Source organism: Carcharodon carcharias, chromosome 17, assembly GCF_017639515.1.
Source record: "Carcharodon carcharias isolate sCarCar2 chromosome 17, sCarCar2.pri, whole genome shotgun sequence".
Classification (NCBI taxonomy): domain Eukaryota; kingdom Metazoa; phylum Chordata; class Chondrichthyes; order Lamniformes; family Lamnidae; genus Carcharodon; species Carcharodon carcharias.
Genome location: NC_054483.1, coordinates 108,629,014 through 108,646,969, shown reverse-complemented (window position 1 = coordinate 108,646,969; position 17,956 = coordinate 108,629,014). Strand labels below are relative to the sequence as shown.

General features: G+C 48.9%; 1 protein-coding gene across 1 annotated transcript in view; it reads left to right on the top strand.

The window, feature by feature from the left end:
* The window catches only part of loxl4 (lysyl oxidase-like 4), a 130,660-nt gene that overhangs the window by 32,099 nt on the left and 80,605 nt on the right, over nucleotides 1-17,956 (top strand). The window lies entirely within an intron of this gene.

Below are 17,956 nucleotides of genomic sequence, written 5' to 3'. Positions count from 1 at the left end.
TGCCTCTCTACCTTTCAATAAGATAGAGACCAGAACTGGGCACAGAACACTCCAAACATGGTCCAACCAAGGTTCTATATAAGTTTAACATAACCAACCTGGGATTTGTTCTTCAGGGATGTTGTTACAAGAGCACTTCACACAATCCTATCACGTTCCTCTTGGTTCTATTTTAACGGAGGCGTGAAGTTAAAAATAATACAGATAGCACTGTGTCAGCTACTGAGGGAAGGATAATGACAGGACTCGCAGCAAACAGTCTATTTACTTAACAAGCAGAGTCGACTTAAACAGAGCCTCTACGAACTACAGCAAACGGAACTCGTGACTTAAACTAGAGCAACTTCTCCTAGTGAAACCTGGGCCTGGATTTTTCCTATGGACGGGAGTGGGCGGGGGGGGTGCGGGTGAGAAGCAGCTCGCCGCCCGCGATTGGCTGTGTGGGCGGGCCAATGGGGAGAAGGGAGAGCCGGGTCCTGCGCTCTTTCGCACGCATGGAGCTGCCTCAGGGAGATTGAATGGACATGAAAAAAAATTAAATAATCGATTTGAAAATTTATTCAAGGTCGCATGAGTTGGAACATGCTTGTAAAGTTGGGAAGATGTATTTATTTATTTCATAAAAGCTTCGGGAAGCCTCATCCCGCCCATGGACAGCGTTCTTAGGTACTTTAACTAATCTCTTAATGGCCTTAATAGGCCCTTAACATTTCGATGGGTGCACAGCTGACTCCGCCAAACGAAATGTCGCGATGACATCGGGACGCACGCCTGACATCAACCGCAAGATTCAGCCCCTGGGTTATTTCTCCAGAAAAACGCAGTGAGCGCAGGATAGTTAAATAATACAGATATTGTGTGTAAGGTCAACCCCAGTCACCTACTCACAGCAGCGCAGTCACCAGCTGTAATTGACAAAATTATCCAATCATCTCCGTTTTGCTGAGGAACAGTGGGGCTGGATTTTAGTTCTGTGTCAGGACCCCAACGTCGGGTGCGTTTCCCAGTTTCCCAGCTCCCAGCAGAGTGCCCCACTTGCCTTGAGGGCGGGTAACTGTTTACCCCGACTGAGCTGGCATGTTCCAAAAGTGACCAGGAGGTGGGAACTTGAGGCCAAACTGACCTGCTGTCTGGTGCTGGGAAATTGAGGGTTCCGGGCCTCTGGTTCTACCCCCATGGCAGTTTAACAATTCGGCCTGTGGTGCTCCTATCTGTATCTTGGAGTTTTCCTCATCTTATATCTGGATCTGTTGTAGACTCACTGGTAGAGATTGATTGCTGGGACTAGTCAACAACTCCATTTATTGTTGTATTTACCTGGATGGTAAAAGATGAACTTATGGAAGGAAGTACTTCCATTAGAGGAAGTTCAGGGAAGGTTCACTAGGCTGATCCCCAGGATGAAGGGTTGTCTTCCAAGGACAGGTTGTGCAGGTTGGGCCTATACTCATTGAAGTTTAGAAGAATGAGAGTTGATCTCGTTGAGGCCTAAGAGATTCTGAGGGGACTTGACAGTGTGGGTGCTGAGTGGATGTTTCCCCTTGTAGGGGAATCTAGAACAAAGTGGTTTCCCATTTAGAACGGAGATGAGGAGGAATTTTTTCTCTCAGAGGATGGTTAATATTTGCAATTCCTGCTCCCAGTGAGCAATGGAGGCTGAGTCATTGAATTTTTCAAGTCTAAGTTAGACGGAGTTTTGATTGACAAGGGAGTCAAGGGTTTTGGGGGATAGGCAGGAAAGTGGAGTTGAGACCCCAACCAGATCAGCCATGATCTTATTGAATGGCAGAACAGGTTTGACTGGCCTACTCTGGCTCCTATTTCTTATGTTCTAATGGAAATTGGTTTTGTCTGGCCCGTCAATGTCGATGCTAAGATTCCTATAAAGTTTGAAAGGCATTTTTGCATCTGATTTGACCTACACCGAGTAACCCCAAATCCAAAGTGCAGAGGTCAAAGTTTGGACAAGGCTTCGCCTGGGCGCTTGGAGGCTCCAGGGTAAGATGGCAGCAATGCTCGGACAGACCATTGCTCTCAGCGTCAGCCGTAACTCAGTTGGTAACACTCTCAGCTTTTGAGTCAGAAAGTTCTAGATTCAAGTCCTGCTCCAGGGCGTGAGCACAGAAATCAAGGCTGTCATTCCAGTGCAGTACTGAGGAGATGCTGCATTGTTGGAGGTGCTGTCTGTTGAATGGGATGTTAGGCTGAGGCTCCATCTGTCGTCTTCAGTGGATGTAAAAGATCCCATGGCACTATTTGGAAGAAGAGCAGGGGAGCGATCCCCAGTGCCCTCAATAATTATCCCTCATTGAACAATAATAAAGTATTACTTGGTAACAATCAGATTGCTGCTTGTGGGAGCTTGCTGTGCATTAATTGGTGGATGCGCTTCCCACATTGCAACAGTGACTACTCTTCAAAAGCACTTCACTGGTTTTAAAGTACTTTGGGACAACTGGTGGTTGTGAAAGGCGCTATATAAATGCAAGCCTTTCTCCCTAGCTGACTGCAGCGGTAGCGATGTGTAGGCTGGGCCATAAAGGAGTGAATGTTCAAGTCTTTAAACTGCAGTATCAGCGAACCTCATAAATCAGTTGTTTTCCTTTTAAATACTGCCAAACCTGAAGGAGGAGAAGCAAGTGTGCTCGGATAACCACTGCTAATAATTACAGCACTTCAGCTGGCGGTGTAATTAATGTGAAGCCTGAGGTTTCTGCTCTTGGGTGTAGCTTGGGCCTTGACTTGGTCTAACTGATCTTCAGCGTAAAGCAGTAAAGGTCCCAGCCCATTCAGAGCTCAGAGCCCTTCCTTCTTCCTTTAAACCCATACCCCATCATCTGTACAGCCGGGTTTAGGTGATCATGGGCTAGGTTTATTCAGAAATAACCTGAGCTATTTAACCAATCCCCATTAATGGTCTTTAGTCCAAATCAAAGCCTTGCTGCAGTTGCCATGGAAACATTGATGGATTTAGCTCTACCTTTTTATTTCAAGCCAAACATTTCTTTGTCAGAATTAATGGAGCAGGGTGCTTTGTCAATGACTTAACAGAACTTGATTAATTAGCAAAGATGGGACCCTGGAAATTCAGTGTCAGGATCTGTTCAAAATTATTCTCAAGTTTTCAAGGGAACGTCCAATCCGGTTAGAAATTGGAACAATGTCACTGCTGAAAAATGGGACGCCTCTTCTTTATTTTTGCATCATGGGCTCCCAGATTAGCCACAGTGCAGTTAGTTACAGAACAAAGCCAGCAGGGAGACGCTCCCTCAGCACATCGCTGAGGTATCAGCCTGGATAAGGTGGTGAGGTATATGGGGTGGGACTTTAGTCCGTGGGGCGCTATTTAACGAAGGCGACTTTGCTCTCATCCGCCGGCTAGAAGGCCCCGCGTCGCCTCCTTAAAGGAGGCCCTGCCCCATCACTGGCCAGCAGTGGGCCTTCTCCTGGAATCAGGGATCCCGGGAAGTCCCGCCCGCCGAGAGATGCCAGCCAATCAGAGGCCGGCAGCTCTACTGGACGGCAGCGCCATTGAGGGAGCGGGGGGGCGGGGGGCGGGGGTGGCTGCTGCCGGAACGGCATCCACCCTTCCTGTCGCTGGGTTCCCCCAGGCCGCGGGTGAGCGATGGAGGGAGTGAGGTCGCAGGGGGGTGGGGATCGCTGGGAGGAGAGACAGAATTGTAAAGGGAGAATGGTTTAGGGAGGCGTGTCCTGGAGAAGGATCAAGATGACTGGAAGCTCTGCCACAGGATGGTAACGGCATGGGAGGAGGACTGTGCGGAGGGTGGGAGTGAGGGATACAGGGCGCCAGAGTCAGAAGAAAGCATAAGTTGCATGACAGGGGCGTTGACATCATCATGAGCTTTGGAGCTAAGGACTTCACAGGAAAGCACAAACTGAAGAATATTAAACACTAAAGCTCTGGTTCGAAGCCTAAACTTAAGATTCACAAGTGTATAAAGCAGGGTCAAGTAGCATCGGTCTCAAAATGCTTGAAGGTTTTATTTGTTATCCTTGGAACTGTTGGCCAAACAGCTCCTAGGATTTGTGTTGTAAACATTTGAGAGTTTGCCTCGTGTCCTGTTCAGGGGCAGTCCTGCTGTTTACTGTTGTCCCTTTTCTAAGCCACTACATTTATCCAAACAAGAGTTAATGCTAGAAAGAACTTGCATTTACATAGCGCCTTTCATGACATCAGGGGCATCCCAAAGCGCTTTACAGCCAATGAAGTACAGTAGTCGCTGTCGTAATGCAGGAAACACAGCGGCCAATTTGCGCACAGCAAGCTCCCACGCACAGCAACATGATAATAACCTCACCCTATGACCCACCCCCGCCCCAACCTCCTCACTATCACTCACCTGTGGCCTGGGATCCAGCTGCTAGGCCTCGAGTGCTGTCATCTTGGTCACAGCCACCATTTCCCTGGCGGCGCTGCTAATCATTAGAGTTTCTGGCCTCTGATTGGCCATCAGTTCTTGGTGGGTGGGGCTCCTGCCCCTGGGGTCCTTGATTTTGGAGAAAGCTCACCACTGTCCAGTGAAGTGCCTGAGTGGCAATTGGTACAGCTGGGCTTCCCTACAGAAGGAGAGACACCTGTCACCTCTTTAAATATTGCCCCCACCCGGGGTCTTGATGAAGGACGGCACCTCTGACAGTGGGGTGCTCCCTCAGTGCTGCACGGAAATTTCAGCCTCAATTATGTGCTCAAGTCTCTGGAGTTAGACTTGGATCCACAACCTGCCGACTCAAAGGCAGGAGTTCTCTGCACTCTGAGACATGGTCCCCACCATCAGCTTCTCTGAATTGTGGGTCCAATGCGGTATGTTCAGAACTGGAACGTAGGGAGTGGAATTAGCCATTCAGCCCCACAAGACTATTCCTCCACTGTGAGCCTGTGTTCTACTTTTGGGCCTGTGAACCCTTCTGAATTACTGATGCTGTAAGCTAGCAACCTGTCTGAGCTGAAGTCCAATTCTCCATCTCTGGGACCACCAGAATCTCTGGATTGGAGTTTGGTCCTGCTCGCATCCTATCTGAATAACAGTCCAATACGACTTCTTCATCTGAAGGCAGGTCCAACCCACAACACCATGTTCTCCACCACAGATAGGGCAAGGAGGCCGGTCCTGACTCCACCCCAGCTGGGCTGGGGATTGAACCCCGCGCGTTTGGCACCAACACCCCCCCCCCACCTCCCCCTCCTCCCTGGACAGGTCCGAGTTGCTGTGGCAACACACACTTCTACGTGCATGCTGTGAGCTGGTGGTAGAGTCTCTTAATTCCTTTCCATCGCATGGCCGATCAGGAATCTCTCCCACTCTTACCGCCTGCCATTGGCACGTGATGGAAGTTTTACCAGTTGATACTCAACCTGTTTGCCCACGCTACAAGCACACCTCCCACGGCCATCAAATCCTGGAGTGGGATTTGAACCTGGGGCTTCTGGCTCAGAGACACCCACTGCACCACAAGACCTCCTCGCTTCAATATGATGAGCGTAAAAATGATCAGCTGCTGAGAATGGGAATCCAACCTGCAAAGCTACTGAATGGAAACCCAGTCAACTGCCCATTTAACTATCGGGACGTACAAATACAATATGTTCTTTCACCTACAGTCAATAAACAGGAGGGGCAAAGAAATAGAAGGGCATGCTGACGGGATGAGATGGAAAGGAGTGGGAGGAGGCGCGTATGATTCATAAACACTGACGTGAAATAGTTGAGCTGAGTGGCCTGTTTCTGTGCAGCAAATTCCACATAAGGACCATCTTTCAACTTCACTTTAGAATTCCAACCGCAGGGATGTGCAAAATAGTGGTGCCTCAGGGTGGGAGAAAATGACGCTTTCTGAGCTTGTTCTTAGACCTTTTATTGGCTTGGCTGAATGGCAGTCTAGTCCTCTGTAACCACAGCCCAGACTGTCAGTGAGAAGATCACTGAAACATTTTCCCATGTGAGATCTATTACAAGCGTGCCCTGGTTAAAGAACGTATTATCCATTGCAACTGGCACCTGAACAAACATGGGAACATCTGCCCCTCCGACCCTCACCTTACTTAGGGTCATGAGGGGGGGGTACCATCTCGTATAAAGACACCAGATTGGCTCTACAATTGACGCACCATGTTTAAGCAAGGAATAGGCTTTTGTCCTCTCTCTGAATATGTCACTGAGCCTCACGGATAGCTTGAATCATGTGTTTGCTGAAAGTTTGACGTGTGTAATGCCCTGCTGAATAGCTTTTCACAGCCGCCCACACAAATTTACATGAAGACTATCACGTTTTAAGTCATTCCAGGCAGTCTTTCCCACAATGCCCCACCCCCCCTCCCCAATCCTGCCCCCCTCCCCCCCATCCCCCCACTTTCTGTAAAATAGTGACTTTCTTATTTTTGCAGTTGCCTGTTCTTTCCGGAATGCAGTCCGGGAATGTGGTGTTATGGATTCATCCAGACTCTTGGCAGCCTCCTGAGAAATGCTTAATTAAACACAAGGATGATTTTGTTTCACTGGAATGAATTGGGCACACGTTAACATTTTTCTAGCTGTTTATTTTCCTTCCGTGTGCACTGACAGCGATGGGTCACTGTCCTTTCTTCTCATTTAGTGAACCACATTTGGGTAATGTGGTTTGTATACATTTGTAAAAAGAAAATTTTGACTTGAAACAAATATTTGACACAGCCCTGAGGTGAGTATTTCGCTCAGCACGATCTGAATGGTCTTGAATGCAGCGGAGCAGCTCTTTCACGGACCTCTTCACCCATGAGCACGTAATCAGGACTGGCACCCGGCACTCCGGACGCAGTACTGAGAGAGTGCCGCACGGTTGGAGGTGCTGTTTCTCAGGTCAGACATCCAACCGAAGCCCCGTCTGCCCTCTTGGGTGGGTGTCAAAGATCCCAAGTCGCTACTTTGCAGAACAGCGGGGAGTTCTCCCGGTGTCCTGGCCAGTATTTGCCCCTTAATCAATGTGAACTTAAGCATATGATCTGGTCATTTATTTAATTACTATTTGTGGAATCTTGCTGTGCGCAATTTGGCTTCTGCATTCCCCACAACTTTAACTGCACTTCATTAGTGCTTCATTAGCTGTGTAGAGTTTTTAGACATCCTGAAGTCATGAAAGACACTTGCTTTTTAACTAAAAACATATTAATTGGCCATTAAAATCACCATGATGGAGACCTACGTGCAAAATGGCCACCGTACTTTTACGGATGGGGAAACACGTACGAAATAATGTAATTCGTCCGAAGCGGAAGTGTTTTGATTTGTTCTTGAAATGCGTTGTGATGAAAATGCAAGGCTTTCTCAGCAGGAACACACTGGCCGCAATGTTCCGGCTCAGTTGGGGTCGGGCATCATGGCCGGCGGGGAGGGGGGGGGTGGGGGTGAGGGGACAATATGGTGAGAAGGCCAAAAATCAGTTTCACGCCGCTGTGAAACCGGTTTGCCATCGGTCCCCTCCACCCGTCGATGGTGGGCTACGTTTTCCACCACAGCACGTTGCCAACCTAATTTCAATGCTTTTTAGCGCCTCATTATACGCCCTGCTCGCTGGAATCAAGCCCCCCCCGCCACCCGGGGGCATCCGGGCATGGATTGTACGTTGACGTGTTTCCCGCCTGTACACAAGCAACGTGCACCGGGCGGGCTGCACTTCGCTTAGGACTTCGAGGTTTGTTTGCCTACCTTGCTTTGGGGAGCACTCGACATCATCAGCGCCAGGCAGCACCGCATCACTTTTAGTTGGGGGGGGAGGGGGGGGACTCTCGGGCAGGTCTCTACCAACCAATCAGCTGTAAGGCGGTGGGGGTGGGGGGTGGCTTTTCAACAGCTGCAGGGCGACGGCTTGCTTGGGGAAGGGGTCGAAGGGCCTTCCTTAAGAGGAGAGGCTGGACACGTTAGGACTGTTCCCCTCGGATCAGAGAGGCAGACTAACAGCGCTTCTCAAAACGATGAGAAGTTTCGATAGAGAAAAATTATTGCCTCTGCCGAGTGGGTCAATAACCAGAGGTCGTAGGTTTAACACCTGTGACCTAGGCGGGAAATGTGGAGAAATTTCTTCTCGAGATCTGGAAGACTGTAAAGATGGCAGAAGCTAATTCCCGAAATGATTTGAAAAGGGGATTGATAAGGAACTTGCAGTGTTACGGACGAAAGGGTGGAGTTTAGGGACCAGCCCAACAGCTTCTTCAAAGAGCCAGATTTGTCATTTTCAAACTGCTGGGCGGACTGGAGATGGAGCAGTGCAGCAGCTTTAGCGAATGGTGCTTTGAAATGCAGTCCAAGAGGCAGATTCCTGCAGCACTGACATTTATGGAACTGCTTCTTGCTTCTGCAGCGTGGTTGGTGATAGAAGGATTCAAGAGGCAGTGTGAGAGGTCACCAGGGTCAGGGCTTTGAGTGGAGGAACACAGGATGTCACCATTTAATTCCCAAACTAAAATATTTATTCCTTTCAGAACACCCCGCTCCGGCTGCAAAGGCCACACTGACTGCGCTTGTGCCTGTTTTGGGTTTGTTTGTCTTCCTATTGAGACTGCAATTTCTGTAATGGCGAAAGGTGAGGTCCTGAGGCCTCGGTTTGCCCAGGTCAAACTGAATCGATGATACCGCTCAACTGGCAGCATAGTTCAAAGGGCTCGCTTTCTCCCCCCCTGATGTGGATCACTGAAGTTACACACCCCATTCGTCTCAGTCCCCTTTACAGGTCCTGCATTACACTGAACAAGTTGTCTTGCATTCTCGCTGGGGAAAGTTACAGGTTCAGATCTGAGCCCATGCCCATCAGCCACAGAATGTACAACCTGAAAGGATATGAACCACTGTCCTTAAGGACCCTGTCCATCCGGGGATGAGACAACTAGACACACGGACACACAGACGCACACCCGCTGTAATCCTCACACGTGTGGAATTATACAGAGGCAGAGCAAAGAATTCAAACAACAAACGAGCCCATGTTGCAGAGCTGCCACTTACAACAACAACTTATGTTTCTATTGCACCTTTAGCATAGTAAAGCATCCCAAGGTGCTTCACAGGAGCGATTATCCAACACACTTTGACACGGAACCACTTTAGGAGATATGAGGACAGGTCACCGTAGAGGTGGGATTTAAGGAGTATCTTAAAAAGGAGGAGAAGCGAAGAGATTTAGAGAAGGAATTTCAGCAATTAGGGGCCAGATGACTGAAGGCATGGGTGGAGTGATGGAAATCGGCGATCAGTAAGAGAGACCTGAATTGAAGGAGCCCGGAACTCTTACATAACATCGCTCAATATGGGCCTTTTTGTTACCTCATTCTGGGCTTTTGGGCATTGCTAGCAGGACAAGCATTAATTAGGCTTCCCTGTCTGCCCCTCGAGAAGGTGAAGATGGACCTTTTCTTGAACTGCTGCACTCCATGTGGTAACCGTGGAGTATGGGGTGCCAGGACTTTGGCCAGTGACAATGAAGGAACTGTGATATATCTCCACATCTGGATGATTTGTAACTTGGAGAGGACTTTCATTGGTGATGTTGACCCTGTGCACTTGCGGCCCTTGGCCTTGTTAGAGAGTGAAGGTCACTTCTGGGAAGTAGTGTCAGAGGAACCTTGGTGAGCTGCTGCCTTCTCTCTGAGGGATGCTTTCATTTAACCATCTCTGCGGTCACTCGGTCTCCATTCCAAAGTAGTGAGGACAATTGGAGGGATCAACGTAGGGGTCAAGCAGTTGCTGAAAGATCGTAATTATGTTTTTGGTTAGGTCAGCCCTGTCTTGTGTCAGGGTGAAAGATCTGCATGAACCAACAACGCAGGCGTGCCTATTCCGAAAAATGGCTGCCATTTCTGGGCGCCTTTGGTCCAGTTGTATCTCTAACAAAAAGCAGAACGTGTCCTCTGATGCTCACTGAGTTCGCCCGAATCAATTATAACCGCTCTGGCCATGCTAAACTGTCTCAAGTCCCGGTGAGCCTCCTCCAGCATGGCTGTGCTGAAGTATGGCCTTGCAAGTCAGTCAGTTGCACACAGTGGTCAAGCAGTGGGTTCTAATTGAGGGACGCTGTGTACATCAGACTTGAAAGTGGAGCTGAGACCACGACACATTCAGCCATTATCTTATTGAATGACAGAGCAGGCTCAGCAGGCTGAATGGCCTCCTCCTGCTCCTAAATCCCGTGTTCCTATGAGGCAGCTCGATTGGATGCCATTTCCTGCTGGATATGCATTGCCATTGGGCTGGTTATTCTGGCTACTGTGACCCCACATCCATCATTACCCCCTGGTGTTTGTGTCATACTAATGTGGGACGAAAGGCAAGAACTTAGAAGAAGAGTAACCGACAGGCCCACCGAGGTGAGTAAAGCCATAGGATCATTTACAGCACATAAGGAGGCCATTCAGCCCCTCGAGCCTATGCCAGCGCCCCGTCGACCAATCCAGTCATCCCATTCGCCCGCTCTATCCCCGTAGCCCTGCAAGTTTATTTCCCTCACGTGCCCAGTCAATGGTTTCCTCTTGAAATCATTGATCGTCTCTGCCCCCCAGCACCCTCGTAGTCCGCGAGTTCCAGATCATTACCACTCGTCGTGTGAAAAAAACTTCTTCCTTCCTGCATCTCTAGCCCAAAACTTTAAAACTGTCTCTCCTAACCTTTGCACCGGCAGCTAATTTAATCCGTAGGTTCATTGTTTCATGTGCTGCATCAAACTGGGTTGCATATAATAAGGGAATCAACAACAGCTTGCATTTATATAGCGCCTCAATGTAGTAAACCTGACAGGTGCAATGATACGGATCTTCTGTTATCTCCAGCAGACCTAATTAGAGCAACTGACTTTATTCTTTTGGTCAGTGTTACCTCAGAATAACAGACAAATGACTGTTGGCAATCTCATCCAGGCCTTTGGTACCCTCTAGTCCTGACTATTCCACTGCTGCTTTGGCCAGCATCCCAGCTTGCACCCAACACAAACTTGAGCTCATCCAAAACTCCGCTCCCTAAGTGCTTCACAGCAGCATAATCAAACAAAATGTGAGTTATGTAAGGAGTTATTAGGACAACTGACAAAACGCTTGGTCAAAGAGCGAGGTTTTAAGGAGCATCTTAAAGGAGCAGTGAGTGGTAGAGAGGCGGCGAGACTTAAGGAAGGAATTACAGGCCTGAGGGCCTTAGGTTGCTGAAGACATGGCCACCCGTGGAGTAGGGATGATTGTGGCTGCATAGGAAGCCAGGATTGGAGGTACCCATCAGGCTCGGAGGGTAGTGGGATTGGAGGAGGTTACAGGGACAGGGAGGTGCAAGGCCGTGGAAGAATTGAAGAACGAGGGTGAGAATTTTTATATTGAGGGATTACCAGGATGGGATAAAACGTAGGGTGACGAGCGCAGGGGGTGATAGGTGAGTGGGACTTGGTGTGAGTTAGGACACGGGCAGCAGAATTTTGAGTTCAAGTTGATGGAGAGCGTGAGCTGGGAGGCTGAAAAGGAGAGCATTGGAATAGTCAAGTCCGGAGGATCCTACGTCTGCTTAGATTTTGTTTTTTTTTAATTCATTCATGGGATGTGGGCTTCGCAGGTTAGGCCAGCATTTATTGCCCATCTCTAATTGCCCTTGAGAAGGTGGTGGTGAGCTGCCTTCTTGAACCGCTGCAGTCCATGTGGTGTAGGTACACCCACAGTGCTGTTAGGGAAGGGGTTCCAGGATTTTGACCCAGCGACAGTGAAGGAACGGCGATATATTTCCAAGTCAGGATGGTGAGTAACTTGGAGGGGAACTTCCAGGTGGTGGTGTTCCCCATGTGTCTGCTGTCCTTGTCCTTCTAGGTGGCTGTGGTCATGCATTTGGAAGGTAAGGAGCCTTGGTGAGTTCCATCAGTGCAACTTGTAGATGGTACACACTGCTACCACTGTGCGTCGGTGGTGGGGGGAGTGAATGTTTGTGGATGGGGTGCCAATCAAGCTGGCTGCCTTGTCCTGGATGGTGTCGAGCTTGTTCAGCGTTATAGGAGCTGTACTCATCCAGGCAAGTGGGGAGTATTCCATCACACTCCTGACTTGTGCCTTGTAGATGGTGGACAGGCTTTGGGGAGTCAGGGGGTGAGTTACCCGTTGCACAATTCCTAGTCTCTGACCTGCTCTGGTCCAGTTCAGTTTCTGGTCAATGGTAACCCCCAGGATGTTGATAGTGGGGGATTCAGCAATGGTAATGCCAGTGAATGTCAGGGGCAATGGTTAGAGTTTCTCTTGTTGGAGATGATCATTGCCTGACATTTGTGTGGCGCGAATGTTACTTTCCACTTGTCAGGCCACGCCTCGATATTGTCCAGGTCTTAATCTGAAGAGTCATGAATGGTGCTGAACATTGTGCAATCATCAGTGAATATCTCCACTTCTGACCTTATGATGGAAGGAAGGTCATTGATGAAGCAGCTGAAGATGGTTGGGCCTAGGACAATGCCCTAAGGAACTCCTGCAGTGATGTTCTGGAACTGAGATGATTGACCTCCAACAACCACAACCATCTTCCTTTGCGCTAGGTATGACTCCAACCAGTGGAGAATTTTCCCCCGGTTCCCATTGGCTCTAGTTGTGCTCAGGCTCCTTGATGCCACACTCAGTCAAATGCTGCCTTGATGTTAAGGGCAGTCACTCTCACCTCACTTCTGGGGTTTAGCTCTTTTGTCCATATTTGAACCAAGGCTGTAATGAGGTCGGGAGCTGAGTGGCCCTAGTGGAACCCAAATTGAGTGTCAGCGAGTAAGTTTTTCCTAAGCAACTTCCTCTTGATAGTATTGTTGATGACACCTTTTATCACCTTACAGATTGAAAGTAGACTGATGGGGCGGTAATTGGCCAGGTTGGATTTGTCCTGCTTTTTGTGTACAGGACCTACCTGGACAATTTTCCACATAGCCAGGTTGATGCCAGTGTTGTAGCTGTACTGGAACAGTTTGGCTAGGGGCGCGGCAAGTTCTGGAGCACAGGTTTTCAGTACTATTGCTGGAATATTGTCAGGGTCCATAGACTTTTCAGTATCCAGTGCCTTCAGCTGTTTCTTGATATCACATGGAGTGATCGAGTTGGCTGAAGACTGGCATCTGTGATGCTGGGGATCTCTGGAGGAGGCCGAGATGGATCATCTGCTCGCCATTTTTGGCTGAAGATTGTAGCAAATGCTTCAGCCTTATCTTTTGCACTGCTGTGCTGGGATCCTCCATCACTGAGGATGGGGATATTTTGTGAAGCCTCCTCCTCCAGTGAGTTGTTTAAATGTCCACCACCATTCACGACTGGATGTAGCAGGACTGCAGAGCTTAGATCTGATCCATTGGTTGTGGGATCGCTTAACTCTGTCTATCACTTGTTACTTATGCTGTTTGGCACGCAAGTAGTCCTGTGTTATAGCTTCACCAGGTTGACACCTCATTTTTAGGTATGCCTGGTACTGCTCCTGGCATGCCCTCCTGCACTCTTCATTGAACCAGGGTTGATCCCTGACTTGATGGTAATGGTAGAGTGGGGGGTATGCCAGGCCATGAGGTTACAGATTGTGTTCGAGTACAATTCTGCTGCTGATGGCCCACAGTGCCTCATGAACACCCAGTCTTGGGTTGCAAGATCTGTTCGAAATCTATCCCACTTAGCATAGTGCTAGTGCCACACAACACGATGGAGGGTATTCTCAATGTGAAGATGGAACTTCATCTCCACAAGGACTGTGGTCACTCCTACTAATACTGTCATGGACAGATGCATCTGCAGCAGGCAGGTTGGTGAGGATGAGGTCAAGTATGTTTCCCCTCTTATCGGTTCCCTCACCACCAGCTGCAGACCAAGGTCTGGTCAGTCAGTAATGGTGCTACCAAGTCACTCTTGGTGATGGACATTGAAGTCCCCCACCCAGAGTACATTCTGCACCTTTGCCACCCTCAGCACTTCCTCCAAGTGACGTTCAACAGGGAGGAGCACTGATTCATCAGCTGAGGGAGGGCCGTACATGGTAATCAGCAGGAGGTTTCCTTGCCCATGTTTGACCTTCATGGGGTCTGGAGTCCAAGGCAACTCCCTCCTGAGTGTATACCACTGTGCTGCCCCCTCTGTTGGGTCTGTCATGCTGCTGGACAGGATGAGGATGGTGATAGTGGTGTTTGGGACATTATTAGGGGATATGGAGCATAGATGGGTATATGGAATTAAGTCACAGATCAGTCATGATTTCATCGAATGGCAGAATAGGCTTGAGGGAATAAATAACCTACTCCTGTTCCTTTGTTGCCTTATCTCACACGTCTAGGTCCATCACATTAACTTTGGCCTCTATCAGGGTTCAGCTCTGTAACACAGTGATAGAAATTATAACTGGAGCCAGGGTTTCCAGGTCCCGCCCACCACAGGATTGGAAATTCCTGCCAAAGTCAATGGACCTGTGGCTGGTCCGTCAAATTTTCCATTCCGCCCGTGACAATTCCAGCCACAGGAGGGAACCGGAAAGTCCCGGACATGGAAACTATTACAGTCCAACAGGTCCATATTGGCATTTACCCTCTACACAAGCAAATAATCTGAATCCCATTTGTCCATCCTCTTTCACTGTTCTTTTTCCTTGATCCACCTTTGTAAAACTTGAATGTTGACATTTCCTTTCGATAGTTACTATTGAATCTACCTCAATCATTAACTCTGGAAGTGCGTTCCACACTTCTAGATCCACCATATTGATCAGTGTGACCTAATTCCCGCCTTTGCCCCCTATCCCTTAGTAACAAAATTTAACCAGATGCAGGATCCTCCGGACACGACTATTCCAATGCTCTCCTGTTTGGCCTCCCACCTCACGCCCTCCATCAGTTTGAACTCAAAATTTCGCTGCCCGTATCCTAACTCAATCCAAGTCCCATTCACCCATCATCCGCTGTGCTCGTTGACCTACAAACTATATAAAATGAGTCCCCCCATTATAAACCCTGAACTTGAACGATGCAGTGCAAGATGTTCTATGTCTATTCATTTTAGATGCAAAGGAATTGGGGCCAGGAGTCGGCCATTCAGCCCCTCGACTCTGCTCCGCCATTGAATAAAATCATAGCTGACTTTCTACCTCAATGCCATTTTCCCACACTCTCCCCGTATCCCTTGATGTCTTTACTATCTAGAAAAGAGGTTAGAAGCAGCTGTCAATGGCAGGGCATGGTATCGATGGTGCTGAAAGGTCGCAGAAGTTCACTTGTTCGTCAGTTATCCTGTAGAAACACCGGGGATGAGGTAAAGAGTAGAAACCACTGGAAATACTCGGCCAGGACAGGCTGCATCTGTGCAGAGGGAAACAGGGTCAGCTTTTCAGGCCAATAACCTGTTGTCTGCAGGTTTTTTTTTTGTTCTGATGAGAGGTCATGAACCTGAAATGTCGGGCAGGCTTTTCCGGGCTCTGACACCGGCGGGACAGGAAAATCCAAATTCCACCCCCCCCCCAATCCCGGTGACCCCCCCCCCCCCCCCCCCCCCCACAACCCCCCAACCCCCCCCCCCCCCCAGTTTCAGGGCCAGAGGACCCTGCTTGTTTCTCTTCCCAAGATGCTGCCTGACCCGCCGACCCGGTCTTTTCCTTTGATTTTGGATATCTGGCAGCCGGAGCATTTCGTTTTGGCGAAGAACCTTCGTCACCTCCTCAAAAAGGTGAAGCAGCAGCTTTCCAGAAGCAGAGAATGCGGAGCCTGTTTACCAATGATGTTGGAATGTGCGGAATTCTTTCCCGCACCTTTGGATTCTCTGCCTTATTTGCTGCGGTGACGAAAGAAACAGTTTGTACCCAGAGCATTCCTCCGGCAGGCTGCCAGGATCCAAGGAGAGAGAGGCTTTTCTTTTTTTTACACGCTCAGACTGCTGTAGTTGGCACTCCTCCTGGAATGTCAGAGCATGACTAAAGGATTGCATGAGGAAACTAAGCTGAAAGGCAGAAAAATAATAATTTGGGCGGAACATTCTGGTCCTTTAAGGGGTCCTACGCTTGGGTCAAGTGAACAAACACTGGGATTTCCAAGTTTTGTCAGCCTGTTCCTGTCTCCCTGAAGTCTCTTCCAGACCAGCATGACATCACTCCGTGTTGCAATCGAGAACAGAGCTGGCAACTCTTAAATTGCTTTTTTTCTTGTAGAGTGATACATCACAGACCGAGGCCATTTGGCCCACAGTGCCTCTTGCAGCCCTTTGAAAGGGCTATCCAGTTAGAGCAGGGGAGTAGGACTTTCTCTATAACCCTGCGAATATCCAATTCCCTCTTTGGCAGTTATTATATTGAGCCTGCTTCCTCCTCTCTTAGGAGGAGCATTTCCAATCACAGCAACTCGCTGCCTGAACCAAATTCCTCTCATCCCCTCTCTGGTCCTTTTGCCAATTATCTTAAAGCTGTGACCCCTGGTTGCCAACCCTCCTGCCAGTGCGAACAGTTTCTCCTTATTTACTCTATTAAAACCCTCATTAATTTGAAAGGCTCCATTAAATCTCCTCTTAACCTTTTCTGCCCGAAGGAAACCAACTCCAGCTACTCTAGTCTCCCCATATAACTGAAGCCCCTCATCCTCAGTACAGTTCTAGTAAATCTCCCCCGCACCCTCTCCGAGGCTCTGCTGTTCTTCCAAAAATGTGAGGTCGGGAATTGGGCACAATACTCGGGCCTGGCTAATGTTTTCAAAGGATTTGCGTTTTGCACTCTGCCTCTATTTACAAAGCCAAGGATTGCAGATGCTTTCTTTAATGGCCTTACCAGCTTGCCCTGTCATCAGGGAGCATTTGAACTCCAGTTTACTCAAAAACTAGAAAAAGTCTGGGCCAAGTGAGCACTTTGAATATGGGACATTGGGATTAATGTTTGTGGGTTTCACCTGTGGTTTTGCCTGTGTGCTTTGATGTGAAGGATGGTGGGCATGGTTTAGTTACGGTGATGTTGAGGTCACTCTGCCGGACTGGGAACCCGAAACATTGCGAGTTTCAGATTCTCCCGTGAATAGATCTGGACTTTTGTGGGGCCGGGAAACAGTAGAAGCCTTCGCAGTCTGGAGGCTCCATTACCCAACCCACCTAACTGGCAACGCCTCGATTTTAAAACCCTTCCCCTTTGGCCTCACCCTCCCTATCTCTCTTCTCCAGCTTCATAAAACCCTCAGAGGTGTCAGCGCTTCTCCAATTCCGGTCTCTCGGGCATCCCCGATTTTAAATCCTCCACCGTCGGTGGCCGTGCTTTGAGCTGCCGGGGCCCTCGACGCTGCAACTGGCTTCCTAAATTTCTCCGTGGCCTCTACCCCAACACCCCTGCCTCCACCCTTCAAGACGCTTCTTAAAACCTACCTCTTTGACCTCGCTTTTGGCCACCTGTCCTCATATCTCCTTACGTGGTTCAGTGTCAGATTGTTTGATAATGCGCCTGTGAAGTGCCTCAGGATGTTACAACATTAAAGGAGCTATATAAATGCAAATTATTGTTGCTATTGTCTCAGCCCATTATCATGAAGGTTACTGATAACTATAGAAATTGATGGGTTGAGTGAGGGCCTGCAGTGGCCTACGCGTGACTCCTGTTCTCACCCACTGGGGCTAATTCTAAACTTCTGCTGCCGGTCGGAAAAGGGTGGGAAGGCAAATCGCAGGGCGGGTTTTACACCTTGCCTGATTATGGTCTCTGGTGCAGGTGTAAAACGGGCACCTGATTGGCTGTCGTTTCTTTCCCTGCCCGGCAACTTGTTAGAATTAACTCCCCACACTACGCAGGTTGACTCTTGGCTGTAGCAGCCTGAGAGAACAGCCAGTCCGACGTGCAAAACTTCAGAGCAATATCCTCAGGGTGAAACATCCAAACATTTCCTTTATGTTCTCGGCCACTTTCCAGATTGGATTGCTTCTCAAACTCGTGAACATTTGTTTCTTCTGTATCTCACTCCCTTCTTTGCTTGATAGTCCTGGCCCTTG